Here is an 18,471-nt window from a genome sequence, read left to right as displayed (position 1 = left end):
GACTGGTCTGAGTCATTCTTTGGTCTGCTGGCTCCTTCCCAGTTTGGGGCGGAGGATGTTCTATATAGTCCTGGATTTTTCCCCAACTAGAAAGAGAACGCCTTGTCCTGCAGTGTTCCTCTAGCGCCCTCTCCTGACAAAAGCTTAACTTCGGAGCTGGAGCAAGTCGTACCCGGCATCGCAGGGGACCGTGAATTTGGCCTGTGATCGAATCAAAACCTACGATTCTAAACAGACACTGGACGCGAGAATTGGGGTTGGGAGGGCCAAGAGGAGCAAGCATTATAGAACTTGGGAGCATGAGAAATATACGGAGGTAGAAACTCCGGGGTGGCTAAGCGGGTAAAGGCAGCGGGCGCAGATGAAGCGGGCGGGGCGTCCCCCGCGCTGAACCGTCCCGGACAGAAGCCGCAGGGGCGGCGCAAGCTGGAGAAAGGAACGCGAAGACAGCGCGCGTGGCGCGGGGACTGCCCCAGGACGGAATCTTTTGAGTGGCCCGTATGAGGTGTTTGCAGGACCCCGGGACTTTGGGAAGTTGTCTGCTAAACCCCAGTAGACCCTGAGGAGCAGCGACTCAAGAATCTTCTTAAACTTGTCATCAGCGGCTGGGCCTGCTGAAGGTGACCATGGCACACGAGGGAGAGAGGAGCCCGCGAGAGGCGGAGGATTGTGGGGTCGTCCAGGAGGGTCGATAGGCGAAGAACCTGAAAAGCATCCAAAAGCGTACCTAGGTGGGGCCCTTTCAGGGACTTGGGGCGTAGGGCAGGGCACGTGGAACGAGATGGGTGTGTGCATGTGACGAGGTGGGTGGGGCGGTAGGTGAGGACCCCGACCCCTGTCGGGCTGTAGGGGAAGCAGGGAAGAAGTGACGTTGGGCGGGTGGGGCAGCAGGTGGGCGCACTGGAGCTGCGGCATAACAGGTGGAACAAACTGGGGACTACACTCGTGGGCGCACGTGCGGAGGAGGGACTGAGGAGGCCCCTGCGTGCTCCCCTCGCGCACCGCCGATTGCTTCAACCGCACCTTCCGCTGTGCGTACCGCTGACTCTTACCGCTCTGCTTGCTGCGCACCCTCAGCCCTTGTGCAGCCAGCTCCCAGACAGTCCGCGCGAGGGCCAGGCTACAGACGTGCCCGCGGGCTGCCGGCGGTTGGGGAGGGCGTTGGGAGGAAGAGCCCCGCCCGGGTGGACGCGCGCCCTTCAGTGGAGGAGGCGGAGGCGGCGGCGAGGCCTGAGCGGTGAGTGCCCAGGAGTCCCGGCCAGTCTTCGTCCTGCGGGCGTCCCCCTGCGCTGGCCGCTGCTCCTTGACGCACTGGAGGCGGGCGCGCAGAGCCCAAAAGGGCGACCCCCCAAACAAAACTCACTCATATAAATCTCCAGAGACTTCCTCATTACCCCCCACCACCACACGCAAACATACACATGATGAAATCAAATAGAAGCACTGTTTGGAATTTTATATTGACTATGCAAAGTGCTTGAACGCACTGACTTTGGCGGCAAATGCCTTGTCCCTAGTCCTGACTAGTCCAGAATTTATTTGCTGTGACCTATGGCAAATTGCTTGGTTTCTCTAAGCCTCCATTTCCTAAGGCTTATATCTGAAAATAACTATAAGAGGAAAGGATGCTATTGTATCCAACTCAGAGGGCAGTCCTGATACTTACATTGCAAGAACATGTTAAGTGTTGCATAAATGGCAGCAGGGGCTGTGGAAGTTCAGTGATGATAGGTAGTTTAATTTGTCTTAGTTTTCCTTTGTCAAAGCATAAATCCCACCAGAGAAAGTAACACATGCAAGGAATACTTTACGCAAAGATGTTGTCCTAGGGAAGGGAGACCAGAACTCAGTCTAAACTAACTCTGAAACAAAGTCGGGTAGGGTTTTTAAGCTTTAGGATGAGAGTAGAAAGGGGCTGGACGGCTGTAGGAAGCATACTGAGTTGTTTGCTGAGTTTACAAAGGTTCATCTGTGATGAGGCCAGCTGTGTTTGCTAATTGGCTCTCAGGGAAGTTATGCTCCTACCCTCCCATAGAAACTGGGAGATAAGGGGACTGTCTTCCTTGATGATCGCAATTCAAAGGAATGGCTCCCAGGTCCTTGACAAAGATTATTCTGGTTTGTAAAATTAGTAAGAGGCTATTAAAAAGAGTTACGTATATCTCAAGACAGAGAAATTATTTACAGTGAAAAGCTTTCTAAAGAAAATGCTCTGTATTAGTCCGTTTTCACGCAGCTGATAAAGACATAGCCAAAACTGGGCAATTTACAAAGAAAGAGGTTTATTGGACTTACAGTTCCACGTGGCTGGGGAGGCCTCACAATCGTGGTGGAAGGTGAAAGTTACAGATCACATGGTGGCAGACAAGAGAGCTTGTGCAGGGAACCTCCCCTTTTTAAAACCATCAGATCTCATGAGACTTATTCACTATCATGAGAACAACATGGGAAAGACCCTCCCCCATGATTCAGTCATCTCCCACAGGGTTCCTGCCACAACACACAGGAATTATGGGAGCTACAAGATGAGATTTGGGTGGGGACACAGAGCCAAACCATATAATTCTGCCCCTGGCCCCCCCCAAATCCGATATCTTCATATTTCAAAACCAATCATGCCTTCCCGATAGTCCCTCAAAATCTCACCTCATTTCAGCATTAACTCAGAAGTCCACAGTCTCATCTGAGACAAGGCAAGTCCCTTCTGCTTATGAGCCTGTTAAATCAAAAGCAAGTTAGTTACTTCCTAGATACAATGGGGGTACAGGCATTGGGTAAATACAGCCATTCAAATGGGAGAAATTGGCCAAAAAAGGGGGCTACAGGCCCCATACAAGTCCAAAATCCAGCAAGGCAGTCAAACCCTAAAGCTCCAAACTGATCTCCTTTGACTTCATGTCTCACATCCAGGTCACGCAGATACAAGAGGTAGGTTCCCATGATCTTGGGTAGCTCTGCCCCTGTAGCTTTGCAGGGTACAGCCTTCCTCCTGGTTGCCTTCACGGGCTAGCATTGAGTGCGGCTTTTCCAGGCACACGGTGCAAGTTGTCAGTGGGTCTACTATTCTGGGATCTACAGGATGGTGGCCCTCTTCTCACAGCTCCACTAGGCCAGTGCCCCAGTAGGGACTCTGTGTGGGGGCTCCAACCCCACTTTTCTGTTCTATACTGCCCTAGCAGAGGCTCTCCATGAGGGCCCCACCCCTATAGCACAATTATGCCTGGGCATCCAGGAGTTTCCATACATCTGAAATCTAGGCAGAGGTTCCCAAACCTCAATTCTTTTTTTTTTTCTTTTTTTATTTTTTATTATACTTTAAGTTCTAGGGTACATGTGCATAACGTTTATATCATGTATAACTCCCCAATGCAATCCCTCCCTCCTCCCCCCTCCCCATGATAGGCCCCAGTGTGTGATGTTCCCCTTCCCGAGTCCAAGTGATCTCATTGTTCAGTTCCCACCTATGAGTGAGAACATGCGGTGTTTGGTTTCTCTTCTTGTGATAGTTTGCTAAGAATGATGGTTTCCAGCTGCATCCATGTCCCTACAAAGGACGCAAACTCATCCTTTTTGATGGCTGCATAGTATTCCATGGTGTATATGTGCCACATTTTCTTAATCCAGTCTGTCACAGATGGACATTTGGGTTGATTCCAAGTCTTTGCTATTGTGAATAGTGCCGCAATAAACATACGTGTGCATGTGTCTTTGTAGTAGAGTAATTTATAATCCTTTGGGTATATACCCAGTAGTGGGATGGCTGGGTCATATGGTACATCTAGTTCTAGATCCTTGAGGAATCGCCATACTGTTTTCCATAATGGTTGAACTAGTTTACAATCCCACCAACAGTGTAAAAGTGTTCCTATTTCTCCACATCCTCTCCAACATCTATTGTTTCCTGACTTCTTAATGATTGCCATTCTAACTGGTGTGAGATGGTATCTCATTGTGGTTTTGATTTGCATTTCTCTGATGGCGAGTGATGACGAGCATTTTTTCATGTGTCTGTTGGCTGTATGGATGTCTTCTTTTGAGAAATGTCTGTTCATATCCTTTCCCCACTTTTTGATGGGGTTGTTTGTTTTTTTCTTGTATATTTGTTTGAGTTCTTTGTAGATTCTGGATATTAGCCCTTTGTCAGATGAGTAGGTTGCAAAAATTTTCTCCCATTCTGTAGGTTGCCTGTTCACTCTGATGGTAGTTTCTTTTGCTGTGCAAAAGCTCTTTAGTTTAATGAGATCCCATTTGTCAATTTTGGCTTTTGCTGCCGTTGCTTTTGGTGTTTTAGACATGAAGTCCTTGCCCATGCCTATGTCCTGAATGGTACTACCTAGATTTTCTTCTAGGGTTTTTATGGTATTAGGTCTAACATTTAAGTCTCTAATCCATCTTGAATTAATTTTCGTATAAGGGGTAAGGAAAGGATCCAGTTTCAGCTTTCTACTTGTGGCTAGCCAATTTTCCCAGCACCATTTATTAAATAGGGAATCCTTTCCCCATTTCTTGTTTTTGTCAGGTTTGTCAAAGATCAGATGGCTGTAGATGTGTGGTATTATTTCTGAGGACTCTGTTCTGTTCCACTGGTCTATTTCTCTGTTGTGGTACCAGTACCATGCTGTTTTGGTTACTGTAGCCTTGTAGTATAGTTTGAAGTCAGGTAGCGTGACGCCTCCAGCTTTGTCCTTTTGACCTAGGATTGTCTTGGCAATGCGGGCTCTTTTTTGGTTCCATATGAACTTTAAAGCAGTTTTTTCCAATTCTGTGAAGAAACTCATTGGTAGCTTGATGGGGATGGCATTGAATCTATAAATCACCTTGGCAGTATGGCCATTTTCACGATATTGATTCTTCCTATCCATGAGCATGGTATGTTCTTCCATTTGTTTGTGTCCTCTTTGATTTCACTGAGCAGTGGTTTGTAGTTCTCCTTGAAGAGGTCCTTTACATCCCTTGTAAGCTGGATTCCTAGGTATTTTATTCTCTTTGAAGCAATTGTGAATGGAAGTTCATTCCTGATTTGGCTCTCTGCTTGTCTGTTACTGGTGTATAAGAATGCTTGTGATTTTTGCACATTAATTTTGTATCCTGAGACTTTGCTGAAGTTGCTTATCAGCTTAAGGAGATTTTGGGCTGAGACGATGGGTTTTTCTAAATATACAATCATGTCATCTGCAAACAGGGACAATTTGACTTCTTCTTTTCCTAACTGGATACCCTTGATTTCTTTCTCTTGCCTGATTGCCCTAGCCAGAACTTCCAACACTATGTTGAATAGGAGTGGTGAGAGAGGGCATCCCTGTCTTGTGCCAGTTTTCAAAGGGAATTTTTGCAGTTTTTGCCCATCAGTATGATATTAGCTGTGGGTTTGTCGTAAATAGCTCTTATTATTTTGAGGTACGTTCCATCAATACCGAATTTATTGAGCGTTTTTAGCATAAAGGGCTGTTGAATTTTGTCAAAAGCCTTTTCTGCATCTATTGAGATAATCATGTGGTTCTTGTCTTTGGTTCTGTTTATATGCTGGATTACGTTTATTGATTTGCGAATGTTGAACCAGCCTTGCATCCCAGGGATGAAGCCCACTTGATCATGGTGGATAAGCTTTTTGATGTGCTGCTGAATTCGGTTTGCCAGTATTTTATTGAGAATTTTTGCATCGATGTTCATCAGGGATATTGGTCTAAAATTCTCTTTTTTTGTTGTGTCTCTGCCAGGCTTTGGTATCAGGATGATGTTGGCCTCATAAAATGAGTTAGGGAGGATTCCCTCTTTTTCTATTGATTGGAATAGTTTCAGAAGGAATGGTACCAGCTCCTCCTTTTACCTCTGGTAGAATTCAGCTGTGAATCCATCTGGTCCTGGACTTTTTTTGGTGGGTAGGCTATTAATTGTTGCCTCAATTTCAGAGCCTGTTATTGGTCTATTCAGGGATTCAACTTCTTCCTGGTTCAGTCTTGGGAGAGTGTAAGTGTCCAGGAAATTATCCATTTCTTCTAGATTTTCTAGTCGATTTGCGTAGAGGCATTTATAGTATTCTCTGATGGTTGTTTGTATTTCTGTGGGGTCGGTGGTGATATCCCCTTTATCATTTTTTATTGCGTCTATTTGATTCCTCTCTCTTTTCTTCTTTATTAGTCTTGCTAGCGGTCTGTCAATTTTGTTGATCTTTTCAAAAAACCAACTCCTGGATTCATTGATTTTTTGGAGGGTTTTTTGTGATTCTATCTCCTTCAGTTCTGCTCTGATCTTAGTTATTTCTTGCCTTCTGCTAGCTTTTGAATGTGTTTGCTCTTGCCTCTCTAGTTCTTTTAATTGTGATGTTAAAGTGTCAATTTTAGATCTTTCCTGCTTTCTCTTGTGGGCATTTAGTGCTATAAATTTCCCTCTACACACTGCTTTAAATGTGTCCCAGAGATTCTGGTATGTTGTATCTTTGTTCTCATTGGTTTCAAAGAACATCTTTATTTCTGCTTTCATTTCGTTATGTACCCAGTAGTCATTCAGGAGCAGGTTATTCAGTTTCCATGTAGTTGAGCGGTTTTGATTGAGTTTCTTAGTCCTGAGTTCTAGTTTGATTGCACTGTGGTCTGAGAGACAGTTTGTTATAATTTCTGTTCTTGTACATTTGCTGAGGAGTGCTTTACTTCCAATTATGTGGTCAATTTTGGAATAAGTGCGATGTGGTGCTGAGAAGAATGTATATTCTGTTGATTTGGGGTGGAGAGTTCTATAGATGTCTATTAGGTCCGCTTGGTGCAGAGATGAGTTCAATTCCTGGATATCCTTGTTAACTTTCTGTCTCGTTGATCTGTCTAATGTTGACAGTGGAGTGTTGAAATCTCCCATTATTATTGTATGAGAGTCTAAGTCTCTTTGTAGTCTCTAAGGACTTGCTTTATGAATCTGGGTGCTCCTGTATTGGGTGCATATATATTTAGGAGAGTTAGCTCTTCCTGTTGAATTGATCCCTTTACCATTATGTAATGGCCTTCTTTGTCTCTTTTGATCTTTGATGGTTTAAAGTCTGTTTTATCAGAGACTAGGATTGCAACCCCTGCTTTTTTTTGTTCTCCATTTGCTTGGTAGATCTTTCTCCATCCCTTTATTTTGAGCCTATGTATGTCTCTGCATGTGAGATGGGTCTCCTGAATACAGCAGACTGATGGGTCTTGACTCTTTATCCAGTTTGCCAGTCTGTGTCTTTTAATTGGAGCATTTAGTCCATTTACATTTAAGGTTAATATTGTTATGTGTGAACTTGATCCTGTCATTATGATATTAACTGGTTATTTTGCTCATTAGTTGATGCAGTTTCTTCCTAGCCTCGATGGTCTTTACATTTTGGCATGTTTTTGCAATGGCTGGTACCGGTTGTTCCTTTCCATGTTTAGGGCTTCCTTCAGGGTCTCTTGTAAGGCAGGCCTGGTGGTGACAAAATCTCTAAGCATTTGCTTATCTGTAAAGGATTTTATTTCTCCTTCACTGATGAAACTTAGTTTGGCTGGATATGAAATTCTGGGTTGAAAATTCTTTTCTTTAAGAACGTTGAATATTGGCCCCCACTCTCTTCTGGCTTGTAGAGTTTCTGCCGAGAGATCTGCTGTTAGTCTGATGGGCTTCCCTTGTGGGTAACCCGACCTTTCTCTCTGGCTGCCCTTAAGATTTTTTCCTTCATTTCAACTTTGGTGAATCTGGCAATTATGTGTCTTGGAGTTGCTCTTCTGGAGGAGTATCTTTGTGGCGTTCTCTGTATTTCCTGAATTTGAATGTTGGCCTGCCCTACTAGGTTGGGGAAGTTCTCCTGGATGATATCCTGAAGAGTGTTTTCCAACTTGGTTCCATTTTCCCCCTCACTTTCAGGCACCCCAATCAGACGTAGATTTGGTCTTTTTACATAATCCCATACTTCTTGCAGGCTTTGTTCATTTCTTTTTCTTCTTTTTTCTTTTGGTTTCTCTTCTCGCTTCATTTCATTCATTTGATCCTCAATCGCTGATACTCTTTCTTCCAGTTGATCGAGTCGGTTACTGAAGCTTGTGCATTTGTCACGTATTTCTCGTGTCATGGTTTTCATCTCTGTCATTTCGTTTATGATCTTCTCTGCATTAATTAGTCTAGCTGTCAATTCTTCCACTTTTTTTTCAAGATTTTTAGTTTCTTTGCGCTGGGTACGTAATTCCTCCTTTAGCTCTGAGAAGTTTGATGGACTGAAGCCTTCTTCTCTCATCTCGTCAAAGTCATTCTCTGACCAGCTTTGATCCGTTGCTGGCGATGGGCTGCGCTCCTTTGCAGGGGGAGATGCGCTCTTATTTTTTGAATTTCCAGCTTTTCTGCCCTGCTTTTTCCCCATCTTTGTGGTTTTATCTGTCTCTGGTCTTTGATGATGGTGACGTACTGATGGGGTTTTGGTATAGGTGTCCTTCCTGTTTGATAGTTTTCCGTCTGACAGTCAGAAGGACTGTCTGTTGGTCTGTTGGAGATTGCTTGAGGTCCACTCCAGACCCTGTTTGCCTGGGTATCAGCAGCAGAGGTTGCCAAAGATAGAATATTGCTGAGCAGCGAGTGTACCTGTCTGATTCTTCCTTTGGAAGTTTCCTCTCAGGGATGACTCCACCCTGTGAGGTGTGGGGTGTCAGACTGCCCCTAGTGGGGGATGTCTCCCAGCTAGGCTACTCAGGGGTCAGGGACCCACCTGAGCAGGCAGTCTGTCCGTTCTCGGATCTCAACCTCCGCGTTGGAGATCCACGGCTCTCCCCAAAGCTGTCAGACAGAGTCGTTCGCCTCTGCACCGCCCCCGCTGCTTTTCCTATTGGACCTCAGCTGTGGGCTGTCCCCAGAGGTGGAGTCTACAGAGACAGGCAGGTTTCCTTGAGCTGCTGTGAGCTCCACCCAGTTCGAGCTTCCCAGTGGCTTTGTTTACCTACTTAAGCCTCAGCAATGGCGGGCGCCCCTCCCCCAGCCTCGCTGCTGCCTTGCGGATAGATCGCCGCAGACGGCTGTGTTAGCAGTGAGGGAGGCTCCGTGGGCGTGGGACCCTCCCGCCAGGTGTGGGATATATTCTCCTGGTGTGCCTGTTTCCTTAAAGCGCAGTATTGGGGTGGGAGTTACGCGATTTTCCAGGTGTTATGTGTCTCAGTTCCCCTGGCTAGGAAAACGGATTTCCTTCCCCCTTGCGCTTCCAGGTGAGGCGATGCCTCGCCCTGCTTCAGCTCACGCTGGTCAGGCTGCAGCAGCTGACCAGCACCGATTGTCCGGCACTCCCTAGAGAGATGACCCCAGTACCTCAGTTGAAAATGCAGAAATCACCGGTCTTCTGTGTTACTCGCACTGGGAGTTGGAGACTGGAGCTGTTCCTATTCGGCCATCTTGCTCTCGGTGGGGTCCCAAACCTCAATTCTTGACTTCTGTGGACTCACACGCTCAACACTACATGAATGCTGCCAAGGCTTGAGGCCTGCACCCTCTGAAGCCACGACTCAAGCTCTACATTGGCCCCTTTCATCCATGGCTGGAGCAGTTGGGATACAGGGCACCAAGTTTCTAGGCTGCACACAGCATGGGTAACGTGGGTCCAGCCCATGAAACCACTTTTTCCTCCTAGGCCTCTGGGCCTATGATGGGAGGGGCTGCCATGAAGGTCTCTGACATGCCATAGAGACATTTTCCCCATTGTCTTGGTGATTAACACTCAGCTCCTTGTTACTTATGCAAATTTCTGCAGCCAGCTTGAATTTCTCCTCAGAAAATGGGATTTTCTTTTCTATTGCATTTTCAGGCAGCAAATTTTTCAAACTTTTATTGTGTTTCCCTTTTGAAACTGAATGCCTTTAACAGCACCCAAGTTAACTCTTGAATGCTTTGCTTCTTAGAAATTTCTTCCACCAGATACCGTAAATCATCTCTCTCAATTTCAAAGTTCCACAAATCTCTAGGGAAGGGGCAAAATCCCACCAGTCTCTTTGCTAAAACCTAACAAGAATCACCTTTGCTCCAGTTCCCAACAAGTTCCTCATCTCCATCTGAGACCACCTCAGTCTAGACCTTACTGTTCATATCACTATCAGCATTTTTGTCAAAGCCATTCAACAAGTCTCTAGGGAGTTCCAAACTTTCCCACATTTTCCTGTCTTCTTCTGAGCCCTCCAAAACATTCCAACCTCTGCCTGTTACGCAGTTCCAAAGTTGCTTCCACATTTTCAGGTATCTTTTCAGCAGTGTCCCCCTATGCTGGTACCAATTTACTGTATTCGTTCATTTTCACACTGATGATAAAGACATACCCAAGACGGGGCAATTTACAAAAGAAAGAGGTTTATTGGACTTATAGTTCCACGTGGCTGGGGAGGCCTCACAATCGTGGTGGAAGGCGAAAGGTAAATCTCACATGGTAGCAGACAAGAGGGAAAAGCTTGTGCAGGGAAACTCCCCATTTTAAAACCATTAGATCTTATAAGACTTACTATCATGAGAACAGCACAGGAACGACCCACCCCGTGATTCAGTCATCACCATCAGGGACCCTCCCATAACACGTGGGAATTGTGGGAGCTACAAGATGAGATTTGGGTGTAGACACAGAGTCAAACCATATCATGCTCTAAGAAAAGAAAGTTTTGGGCCTAGAGTCAGGAAAAAGCCTTTTCAAGTCAAGCCGAGGAGAACTTTAAGGCTGTCTTGTCTACCTCATTTTGTGCAAAGTAGGCAGAAAGTTTAAAAGAAAAGAAACATATATTTAAGTATAATTAAGAAAATTACAGTGTTTCAGTTAAAGCAGTTCAGTGATTTTTAGAAAAGGAGCTGAAATTAAATAGTATAAATTTAATTCTAATAATTCAGGGCTATGAACCATGTAATTGCTTAATTTTCAATAACTAATTGTTCTTTTGCAACTACAGTTTGGCAGGTTGCCCTAATAATTTTCAGGCATTTTAGGTTCATGCTCCTTCCAACCCTCCTTTCCCTAACAAGGGTTGCATCTAAGTTATCAGGGATAAGGGTGGGGGATGTTACATATTTAGGACCAGGATGTTGATGTGCACTTGTTCCTGGCCAGACTCTTCTGCTATACATAAGATCCCCAAATCTATTTTGGGAACAGTTAAAGGGATGGGGTGATGCTGAGCAGCTGGAGTTCAGCATTTCCTTATTGTGCATTATTTCCAATCCATTGTTTTACCCTGGAAAGGGTCAGCTGAAAGAACTGGCCATTGTCCTTGTAGGTTTAAGTATTGCTCTGTCTTCCCTGAGACCAAAAAATAAAAGATTGAATGAGGGATGTTACTGAATGGAAAACTTATGGTTGATATTCTAAAACATTACCCACTAAAAGAGCAAGAGAAAAAAGTTAGTGGGAGAGTGTTTCAGATGATTCCTTCTTCACAGGTTTACCTGTTCCCCCATCTGAAGAGTTAATTAGAAAAACAATACTGGTACATCATATAAAGTTCAAACTCTATAGACATACAATTTGTAAAATGTGTAAGTCCTCCATTTTCCACCTCCTGAGGACATACTATCAACAGATCTTCTACCACTTTTCTTTTCTATACATGTACTTCTTTTCTATACATATATTTTTTTCCAAACAATGTGTTTATATCATGTATAATGTTTTGCAATTTACTTTTTCTTCCTTAACAATATATTATCCTCTCATGACAGTACGTCTGTATCTATCCCTTCTTTGTAATAGAGGAACAGGATTTTATTGAAGGTATTGGCATGGTTTATGTAATCATTCTTTCTGTTTTCATTTGATCTTACTGTTTTCCAGTGTTATCATGAACATCTTTCTGCCTGAGTCTTTGTTTTGCTATGGTTTTACTCTATCAATTTTGTTTCTAGGTTTGTTTGCTCTTTTTTTTTAATCCTTAAGACTTGGATCTGCTGCATAAATTCCTTTAAAGTTTGCAGACATGTATTGAGTGTATTGATCAGCTGCACTTAGGAGTATGCACTTGATGTGAATCCCCCTTCCGTGAAAAATCCTTTAAGAATGGCATAGTTGCAAAGTTGGAAGGCTGTGTGAATCATAAACTGATTTTACCCCATCACCACATCAGCCAAACACCTGCTCTGCCAGTTTGATTAAGATTAGTCATGTATTTCATGCCTGTAATCCCAGCACTTTGGGAGGCCAAGGCGGGTGAATCACCTGATGTCAGGAGTTTGAGACCAGCCTCACTAACATAGTTAAACCCCGTCTCTACTAAAAAAACAAAAAATTAGCCAGGCGTGGTGGTGCACGCCTGTAATCCCAGCTACTCGGGAGGCCGAGGCGGGAAAATCGCTTGAACCCCGGAGGTGGTGGTTGCCGTGAGCCGAGATCGTGCCATTGCACTCCAGCCTGGGTGACAAGAACAAAACTACATCTCAAAAAAACCCAAAATTTACTCATGTATTAATTGAGATTTGCAGGGCCATGTCCTTTATATAAAACAATGCGCAATGCACTAAGCTCCATGGTGTTTGAGACACAAAGGAAAACAAGATACCATCCCCACCACTGGGTAGCTTAAGATTATTGTCTGTATCCAATATATAGCAATTGTAATGATTTCTAAAATGTTTTTCTATTGAGATACAGTTCACATGAAATGAAGTGCTCAGATTTTGAGTGACAGTTTGATCAGTTTCAAAGAATGTGCACACCTAATCAAGACACGGAACGTTTCTGTAACACCAGAAAATTCCCTCTTGCCCTTTCCTAATCAGTCACAAACCCCTCCCCTATAACCATTGATGTGGTTTTTGCCTGTACCTTTATATGAATGGAATCATGCAGAAAATACTTTTTTGGGTATCTTACTTTGTCTTCCTTATACCCCTTTGTGCAAATCCTCCCACCCCTAGACCTCGACAACTTCTGGTCTGTTTTCTGCCCTTGTAGTTTTGTATGAATTCTTTATGTATTCTGTTTGCCCAGGCTGGAGTGCAGTGGCATGATCTTGGCTCACTGCAACCTCTGCCTCCCAGGTTCAAGCAATCCTCCCACCTCGGCCTCCTGAGTAGCTAGGATTATAGGCACGTGCCACCACACCTGGCTAATTTTTTTTTTTTTGTATTTTTTATCAGATATGTATTGTGAATACATATGTATTGTGAATAACATTTTTTATCAGATATGTATTATGAATATTTCTCCACTCGCATTTCTGTTTCCTTAGCAGTGTCTTTACAAGAATACATTTTTTGTATTTTAATGGAATTTAATTTACCATTTTTTCCTTTATGGCCCATACCTTGGGAGTGCAAAGTAAGAAATCCCTACCCACCTGAAGGTAACAGAGATTTTCTCCTATGTTTCTTCATTTCATTCATTGCTCCTGTTTTCTTTTAAATTTGTATACTTTTAGCTTTTTTCATTTAGGTCTGTGACCCATCTCGAGTTAATTTCTTGTGCCTAGTATGAGGTAAAGTTGGTGCTATTTTTTTCCCCCATAAGGATATTCAGTTATTCCGGTACTGTTTTTTGGAAAGGCTTCCCTTTGTTCCTTTGGCACTTTTGTGGGAAAAAAAAATTGACCATCTTAGTGTGGGTCTATTTCTGGACTCTGTTCAGTTTCACTGATATATGTATCTGTGTCTTCACCAATACCACACAGTTTTAATTACTGTAACTTTATATAATAGATCTTGAAATCAGATAGTATAAGACCTCCAGTTTTGTTCTTTTCTAAAGTTGTTTTTGACTATTCTAGCACTAGAATTTCTATGCAGTTGCTTATTGGAACTTTGATGGGATTGTATTTATTTTCTTAAAGCCTCATCTACAATGTGTTGAAAGCTTCTGAAATTTTGCCCATCTGAAAGTAAGTAATGACTTGTCAGTTTTAATTGACATTACTCTTGTTATGAGTGAATATGAAGATCTTTTGTTATGTTTGAGGACGATTTTTCTTTGAACTGCTTTTTTTTAAATTAACATTTTTTATTATACTTTGAGTTCTGGGGTATATGTGCACAACGTGCAGTTTTGTTACATAGGTATACACATGCCATGGTGGTTTGCTGCACCCATCAGCCCGTCACCTACGTTAGGTATTTCTCCTAATGCTGTCCCTCCCTTAGCACCCCCCCTCCCTACCTCCTGACAGGCCCCGGTGTGTGATGTTCCCCTCGCTGTGTCCATGTGTTCGCCTTGTTCAGCTCCCACTTATGAGTGAGAACATGCGGTGTTTGGTTTTCTGTTCTTGTGTTAGTTTGCTAAGAATAATGGTTTCCAGCTTCATCTATGTCCCTGCAAAGGACATGAACTCATCCATTTTATGACTGCATAGTATTCCATGGTGTATATGTGCCACACTTTCTTTATCTAGTCTATCATTTGGGTTGGTTCCAAGTCTTTACTATTGTGAATGGTGCTGCAATTCACATACATGTGCATGTATCTTTATAGTAGAATGATTTTTAATCCTTTGTGTATACACCCAGTAATGGGATTGCTGGGTCAGATGGTATTTCTAGTTCTAGATCCTCGAGGAATCACCACGCTGTCTTCCACAATGGTTGAACTAATTTATACTTCCACCAGTAGTGTAAAAGCATCCCTATTTCTCCACATCCTCTCCAACATCTGTTGTTTCCCGACTTTTTAATGATCACCATTCTAACTGGCGTAAGATGGTATCTTACTGTGGTTTTGATTTGCATTTCTCTAATGACCAGTGATGATGAGCTTTTTTTTCATGTTTGTTGGCTGCATAAATGTCTTCTTTTGAGAAGTGTCTGTTCATATCTATCACCCACTTTTTGATGAGGAGAACATTTTTGCAATCTATCCATCTGACAAAGGGCTAATATCCAGAATTTACATGGAACTTAAACAGTTTTTTTTCATTTTTCTAATTGTTATCCCTCCCCCTTCAATTTATAGACCTCTTCACATATATATATAGGAGAGATTAGCCCTTTATCTGTGATACATGTTATTTTCTCCCAGTTTGTTATTTATCTTTTGGCTTTGTGTTGACATTTATTTCACAAAACATATTTGTACATACTATGTTATCAGACTTATCTTGATAATAGATTTTGATTCATGGAGACTTTTCCCACTCCTACATTTTATATTTTTCCAAATGGCTATTTGTTACAGCACCATTTACTATAAAGTAGAATTTTTTCCCAGTTAGTTGGGATGTTACCTATATAATAAACTAAATTTCTGTATGTGTTTTGGTTCATTTCTAGACTTTCTTTTCTGTTCCATTTGCCTGTCTTTCAATTCACATACCATACAACATATTTTTAACTATAGAGACTTTGTAGTATGTTTTAATATTTGGTAGAGCTAGTTACACATTTTTTCCTATATGTTGTCTTCTAGTAGTTTTACAGTTTCAGGTATTACGTTTAAGAATTTGATCTGAATGGCCAGGCACGGTGGCTCATGCCTGTAATCCCAGCACTTTGGGAGGCTGAGGCAGGCAGATCATGAAGTCAGGAGATCGAGATCATCCTGGTTAACACAGTGAAACCCCATCTCTACTAAAAATACAAAAAATTAGCTGGGCGTGGTGGTGGACGCCTATAGTCCCAGCTACTTGGGAGGCTGAGGCAGGAGAATGGCGTGAACCTGGGAGGCAGAGCTTGCAGTGAGCAGAGATTGCGCCACTGCATTCCAGCCTGGGTGACAGAGCGAGACTCTGTCTCAAAAAAAAAAAAAAAAAAAAAATCCATTTTGAGTTGATTTTATACATGTTATAAAAGTCTAATTTCATTCTTTTGCATATATAATCCAGATTTCTAAACTCCATTTATTGAAGACACTGTCTTTTCTCCCATTGTGTGTTCTTGACATCTTTGTCAAAAATCAATTGATGGTAAATGTGTGGGTTTATTTTGGGGCTATCTGTTATCTTCCTTTGGTCTATGTGTCTGTTTTTATAGCAGTACCATGCTGTTTTGATTACTGTAGATTTGTAATATATTTTGAAGTCAGGAAGTATGATGCCTCCATTTTGTTCATTTTCCTCAAAATTGTTTTAGATATTTGGGGTTTTGTGGTACAATAACAATTTTAGGATTTTTAATCTATTTCTTTGAAAAGTGTCATTGGGATTTTGATAGAGATTGCATTGAATCTGTAGATCACTTTTGGTAGTATGGACATTTTAACAATATTGTTTCAATCCATGAACATGGTATATCTTTCTTTTTATTTGTGCCTTCAATATCTTTCATCAATGTTTTATGATTTTCAATATACAAGTCTTTCACTCCCTTGGCTATATTTGTTCATAAGTATTTTTCATAGCTATTGTAAATACAGTTGCCTTTTTTATTTCACTTCAGATGGTTTAATGCTAATGTATAGAAACCTTTTTTTTTTTTTTTTGAGACAGTTTCGCTTTTGTTTCCCAGGCTGGTGTGCAATGGCGAAATCTTGGCTCACTGCAACCTCCGCCTCCTGGGTTCAAGCAATTCTCCTGTCTCAGCCTCCCAAGTAGCTAGGATTACAGATGTGTGCTACCATGCCCAGATAACTTTATATTTTTAGTAGAGATGGGGTTTCACCATGTTGGTCAGGCTGGTCTTGAACTTCTGGTCAAGTTATCCACTTGCCTCAGCCCCCCAAAGTGCTGGGCTTACAGGTGTGAGCCACCATGCCCGGCTGAAACTACTATTTTTGTAGGTTGACTTTATATCCTGTAACTTTATTGTATTTTATTAGTTCTAGCAGTGTTTTCACTGACATTTTAGGGTTTTCTATACATAACATCATATTATCTGCAAACAGGAACCATTTGGCTTCTTTTCCAATTTGGATGACTTCTCTTTCTTTTTTGGCCTGATTGCTCTGGCTAGGTCTTCCATTACTATATTGAATAGGAGTGGTAAGAGCGGACATCTTTGTATCTTTCTTGAGATGCTTTTGGAAAAAGCTTTCTTTTTCTTACTCTTGTGTGTGATATTAATGGTGAGCTTGTCATATATAGTCTTTATTGTGTTGAGTTCCATTCTTTCAGTGCCTAATATGGTTAGAGTTTTTATCATGAAAGGATATTGAATTTTGTCAAATGCTTCTTCTGCATCTATTGAGATAATATGTGGTCTTTGTCCTTTATTCTGTTAATGTGGTGTATTAACATTTACTTGCATATGTTGAACCATCTTTGGATCTCAAGGATAAGTCTCACTTTATTGTGATGAATGAATGATCCTTTTAATATGCTGTTGAATTCAGTTTGCTAGTGTTTTGTTGAGGATTTTTGCATCTACGTTCATCAAGGAATTAGCCTGTAATTTTTTTTTTTTTTTTTTGAGATGGAGTCTCACTCTGTTGCCCAGGCTGGAGCGCAGTGGTATGATCTCAGCTCACTGCAACCTCTGCTGCCTCCCAGGTTCAAACAATTCTCTTGCCTCAGCCTCCCGAGTAGCTGGGATCACAAGTATGTACCACCATGCTCAGCTAATTTTTGTATTTTTAGTAGAGATAGGGTTTCACCATGTTGGCCAGGCTGGTCTCAGACTCTTGCCCTGCTCATCTTGGCCTCCCAAAGTGCTGGGATTACAGTCATGAGCCACCGTGCCTGGCCAGCCTGTAATTTTCTTGTATGTCCTTGTCTGGCTTTGGTGTCAGGGTAGTGCTGGCTTCATAAGATGTGTTTGGAAATATTTTTTCTTAAACTTTTTGGAGTTTGATAAGGATTGGTCTTATTTCTTGTTTAAATGTTTTGTAGAATTCAGCCCAGAAGCCATCTGATTCTAGGCTTTTCTTTAATGGGAGACTTTTTTTATTACTGATTCAGTCTTTTTTTTTCATCAGTCTGTTTGTTATCAGTCTATTTTATCAGTCTGTTTGTTTGTTATCAGTCTGTTCAGATTTTCTTTTCTTTGTGATTAATACTTGATAGGTTCTATGTGTCTAGGAATTTTTTCATTTCTTCTAGATTATCTAATTTGTTAACATGATTGTTCATCATAGTCTCTAGTGATAATTTGTATATCTGTAGTATCCATTATAATGTCTCCTTTTTTATTTCTGATTTTACTTAAAACTCCTCTCCTTTTTTACTAGTTATTCTAGCTAAAAGTTTGTTTTATCTTTATCACAAGTTTTGTTGATTTTTTTCTACTGTTTCTCTAGTCTATTTCATTTGTTTCTGCTCTGATCTTTATTTTAACCTTCCTTCTGTGAACTTTGTGCTTAGTTTTTCCTTGTTTTTCTAGTTCATTGTTTTCGAGTTTCCAATTCCAGTTCCTATACCTAGTTTCTAGGTATAATGTCAGGGTGTTTGAGATCTTTCTTCTTTTTTGATGTAGATGTTTATTGCTATAAACTTCACTCTTAGAACCACTTTTGCTGTGTACTGTATAACTTACATATTTTTGTATGTTGTGTTTCCATCTTCATTTGCCTCAAGATATTTTTAAATCCCTTTAATTTCTACATTGAGTCATTGGTTGTTTGGGAGAATGTTGTTTAATTACCATATGCTTCTGCATTTTCTGAAATTCTTTCTA

General features: G+C 41.9%; 1 protein-coding gene across 1 annotated transcript in view; it reads left to right on the top strand.

Moving 5' to 3' along the window:
* Window positions 1–246: 246 nt before the first annotated feature.
* The window catches only part of LOC117088566 (ATP-binding cassette sub-family A member 3-like), a 62,169-nt gene continuing 43,944 nt past the window's right edge, over window positions 247–18,471 (top strand). The window contains exon 1 of the mRNA XM_033219833.1: window positions 247–731. The gene's annotated coding sequence lies outside the window, so the exon portion shown is untranslated. The remainder of the gene's footprint in view (window positions 732–18,471) is intronic.

Source organism: Trachypithecus francoisi, unplaced genomic scaffold (genome assembly GCF_009764315.1).
Source record: "Trachypithecus francoisi isolate TF-2019V2 unplaced genomic scaffold, Tfra_2.0 Lachesis_group10, whole genome shotgun sequence".
NCBI lineage: Eukaryota > Metazoa > Chordata > Mammalia > Primates > Cercopithecidae > Trachypithecus > Trachypithecus francoisi.
This window is presented reverse-complemented; position numbering and strand designations above follow the sequence as displayed.